Source organism: Capsicum annuum, chromosome 7 (assembly GCF_002878395.1).
Source record: "Capsicum annuum cultivar UCD-10X-F1 chromosome 7, UCD10Xv1.1, whole genome shotgun sequence".
NCBI lineage: Eukaryota > Viridiplantae > Streptophyta > Magnoliopsida > Solanales > Solanaceae > Capsicum > Capsicum annuum.
The window spans coordinates 175,696,963-175,701,806 of record NC_061117.1 but is presented as its reverse complement, the minus strand read 5'-3'; the positions used below and the strand labels follow the sequence as shown (position 1 = coordinate 175,701,806).

The 4,844-nt window shown below is 30.6% G+C and overlaps 1 long non-coding RNA gene across 1 annotated transcript; it reads left to right on the top strand.

The window, feature by feature from the left end:
- The first annotated feature begins 943 nt into the window (after positions 1 to 943).
- On the top strand, positions 944 to 4,111 carry LOC107878061. Its single transcript, XR_001676712.2, has 4 exons — positions 944 to 1,068; positions 2,560 to 2,713; positions 2,795 to 3,170; positions 3,302 to 4,111. It is a non-coding gene; the product is annotated as an uncharacterized LOC107878061 (long non-coding RNA).
- The last annotated feature ends 733 nt before the right edge of the window (positions 4,112 to 4,844 follow it).

The window sequence follows — 4,844 nt, the reverse complement described above, 5'->3', positions numbered from 1 at the left end:
CGGGTCAAAAAACATCAAGTCCACGCTATTACCCTGTGGGCTGCGGGCCTCACGGGCCAACTCACTTTTTAAAAAATAATATTTTATAATTTAATTTTACACTGTTAATAAACATAAATATTTATCACACAATAACACATAGTATTAAAGTTTGTTAATCAAAAGGGAGCCAGAGCTCGAATCACCCAAAGTAGGAAGAAAATAAAGAGGTGGCACTACTCAATCGAAAAGATCACGGTTGAAAGTCGATGATGCGTTGAGGGAGATGTAGTGAAGAGGAGGCGGCTAGCTGAACTACGGAAATTAGGAAAGTGAAGAGTACAATGTACTCTTTATGTTTTAGTCGTAGATATTTAATTATTTTATTATTTATTAGATAGAAAATTAGGAAACTTTCCAGTTTCCATTTACTTTGTTAATGGAACCAGTCAATGGTCATCATTGGACTTGATTGTTTTTAAACTTTTTTATTATTTTTCAGTATTTTATTTTATTTTTAAATTATTTATTATTTGACTGACGGGCCGGGCCACGGATTACCCCAACCCACAGTCCTCAAGCCCTACGGGCCATGGGCTTATTCGGACCGGGCTAAAAAGCCCTGCTCGTAAAGGGGCTACAAAAATTGAATCCCACCCCATCAAATTACAAGCCGGGCCGGGCTGGCCCACCGGGCCTTGGCCCATATTGACGGCTCTATATATAATATTATATATTTTATTTAATTACATTTATCTTATATTTTTAGTAATATATTCACTTGTCAAACTTAATTAAAAAAAGAGACGTTACTTTTAATTTTAATTTTGATCTATTTTTTAGAATTTGGGAAAAGATAATAGAAAAGGTGTGAAGCATGGGTCTATTTATAAACTTTTAAAAATTATTGTCACCACTAAATATTTTTAAAATATTTTTTACTTATATTTTTTTTTAAAATACCCGTCAATTAATTTTCGCTCTCTTAACTCTCTTCACCTTTTCGTCTTTTCTGCATTTTCTTTTCAAAGCTCCATTTTTATTTTTTCTCTTCTTCAAAGATCGAATTTCGTTCATCTTTCAATTAAGGTAAGTTTGCTCCATCTTCCAACTAATTTCTACTCAATATTAATGATTTTTTTTGCGTTTTTGTATGTTTTATTTCTATTGAATTGATATTGGACAAAATAATTTGAAATTTCTAAAAAATGGGATTTGATTTTGCTGAAATGTTTTGTTTTTAAGTAAAAATTTGTCTGATTCTTGATGAATTTTTGTTGGATTTTGATTATCGTTGTTGATTGCATGTTGAATTTTTTCGATTCTATCGGTTATTGTGCCTAAAAATCTAGATTTTTAAAATTTTTTTTTTCTTCAATGTAATAGTATTTTAGATTCCTGTATTTGAGGTTTGGTTCATACATTGCTGTTGTTCTGTTAATAAATCGTTCAATTGAATAGCTATTTATTTGATTCCTGGGTTTGATTTTCAATTGTTCTTGATTATAATGTGTTTTAGATATATTTTTTTTATTTTTAATTTTACATTTATCTGTTTGTGTTGTTTTTCTATTAATAGACTGTTAGATCGATTCGACACTTTTTTGATATAACAGTTAATTGTTCAACTTCATTTTGTACCTAGATAAATAAAAATGACTAGATTTAGGGGTGCAAAGATTAACACTGATAATAAACACAAAACTGAAGAAGCTGAAAGGGCTTCAAAAGGAAAGATAATCAATGAGTCCGAGCATAAAAACTCTAGTGATCAAGGAATTCAAGCTTCTAGTGGAGATGATCACGAATTTGAGTGTAGGATAGAGAAAGAAGACGAGTAAGGATTGATCTTGCTCCACTATGCAAAATTTATTTCCGACGAGAGGTATGACCTTACCACATTCATGAATGATATTGGATCTTTTTTGACGTCCTTTTCGGCTAAGATATTCGTTAGGTCTCGATTGAATTTGTTTTATGAATTCCAACATGTGATGGTTGTAACGTCTCAAGTTGAGGTTCAAGGAATCTTGTATGTTGAGAAGTACAATATGTTGCATGAATGTAGTTCTGCCTCAATGACAGGCCGACATATTTTGGCCTGAAAAAGTTTGCACTAATAACGTGGTTAAGTTGTAGGCGATATTTTTGTGATTTGAAATATTTTAAAGTCAAGGAGGAGGATAATTTTTTTTTTAAAAGGTTGCGAGAAAGAAGACTGTTTCTAGAATGAAATTATTGAAGCTTTTCAGAGATGGGGTCTGGACAAGGAGAACAAGTTCAAATGCTATTTGATTTAGTTCGTGCACTGCATATTTCTTGCATGACATTTGTCGAAATTAGTGAATATATGTAGATATGATGAAGATGGTGGATAACCTGAATTACTTTAAGAGATACAGTAAGGAGTCATTCATATTAACTCTAGACTATCTGAAGAAACAAATAAACTCACCAGAATGCATACGTGAAGACGGGATCTTTATCATACACGCTCTATGAATTTTCTTGGACATTTCTAATATTGATTATCAATCATTAAATTAATTTATTCTATACCGACATTCATTTATGAAATAGATTTGGATATACAAATCAATTCCCCCAGCTCGGTAGGAGAAGTGAAAAATCAAGAGAAGACTCGCTGTCCATTTCTCAGTTGTTCAGATAGCACATCTCAAAAGGTGATAAACTGATCGAAAGTGATCCATATGTAAATGAATGGAGCACAAAGGTATGAATTTTTATTTATTTTTTATTATGTTCTAACAAAAATGAGTTTCTTAATAATCACATTTTGCTTATTTGTCTTTAGAAAGTGCACCCGTACCTCATTCTAATGGTACATGAAATGAAGCAGCAATACATGATGAAATTTAGAGCATGCACTGACGAGACAAATGACTCATTCAACGATGACTTGAAGGACAATTTGTATGGTGTGACTGTGATCACTTCATCAGTGGATGGTGAGGATTAGATACGATAACCATAATTTGAATGAAAATATTGTGTCAAGACATGTCATTCACTGTGCGAGGTCAAGTAGATGAAGAACAGTGAATAAGAGATCGATGATTAAAAATTTAAAAGAACACATATTTAGATGGGAGGAGATAATGAATGATATGATTGATTTCGTCAAAGAAGAGAGATTAAGGAGAACAAAAAAGGAGAAAAAGAAGAACAAGGTAATATCTTCTCTATTTATTATAAAAATTGTATATTATATATAATCATTGTTTGTTATAATAAAATTAATACCATAGCTTATTGACAAATATCATAATTTATTATAGACCTCAAATACTTGAAAATGTAGATGTGTAGCTTCCTAGTGAGCATTCAGCAGTGAAGGCTATTCGCAATGACTGCAGCATTAAAGAATGTTCCTTAAGGCAATCTCGAGAACAGACCTCTGTCAATACTGATGAATTGATGATCCTTGATAAATCAACCGATGTGGTTATAAATCAAGCAGTAGAAAGCATAATGAGGAAGAATACAAGAAAAAAAGAAAAAAGAAAAAAAAAAGAGAAAGTAAGAACAAAATAAAGAAGAAGATATAGTGAAAATGAGAGAAGTTAAAGAAACTAATGCTGTAGAGGAAAAAGAGAAGAAAGAAGAAAACAATGCAGAGTTGGGGAAGAAGAGAATGAAAAAGAACAAAAGAAGGCGTAATCAATGAAAGAACAAAAAGAAGTAGAAATGAAGGTACCAACAAAGGAAAATGAGAAGGAAGAAGAAAAAAGACACCAACAGAGAAATACGAGAAAGCAGAAAGAAGAAAGAAGAAAGAAGAAAAAAATAAAATAATAGTGGAAGAAGAAGAAGGAATGCAGGCACCAGTAAAGGGAGAAGAGAAAGAAGAAGAAAAAAAAACAACCGTGAAAGAAGAAGAAGAAGAAGAAAATACGTCAAGCGAGTGACTATGGATCATGTTCTTAAGGACGTTGTTGATGAAATCAGCAACTTCATTATCGGAAAGAGGACAACTGAGGAATTAGAAAATAATTTATAATTTTTATTTGGGTGTAATATGTTTATTTGATTGGCCTTTGAGACAATAATTTTTTCATTTGTTGTTCTATTATGAGGTTTGAGTTGAGACAACAAAGTTTTTATTAGAAAATGATGGAGACTAACAATTTAAATTTTTTTGCTTTGAATGAGTAATGATAAACAATTATTTTTATGAAACTGCTTCATGATAATGTGAAAATTTTTAGTATGTTTACTATTAATGTGTTACAATTTATATAATCAATGTCAATATTTTTAGATGATTGTCATCATTTAAAGACACTGAATAAAAGATGAAACATATATAATGTAAATATAGAGTACTCGATGAATAAAAAGTAAAACATAGATAATATAAATTTAGAGTAGTTGATTAATAAAAGGTAAGGCATACACAATATAAAGTAAATATTCATACTACGTTCAATACCACTACACCCTCATTACATTTGTCCAAAAGTCAATACTAATAGTAAATCATACAACATAATTTTTAGGTCTTTCTCATTTTTCTTCGGTCACAACCAACCTCTGTTTAAGTTGATCTCTCTCTACTTCAGCGTCTTTCAATAATCATTTTAAGTGATTTATCTTGTGTTTCAATTCTCTATATAACATCATAAGAAGAACTTTCAAAGGCCTTTTAATATTTCAAACTTTCCAACGCCTTGAAATTTTGATTACTCAAATTCGAGAAGAATCTACTTAAAATAAAAATATTCACCATTATCCTAAAATGACGAAGAAAAATTAGAGAGTTTTATTACTTAATGCACATAAATAATGTATAATTTTTAATTAAAGAGCACACCTTTTTAACTGCACAATTATAAAATTTTTAA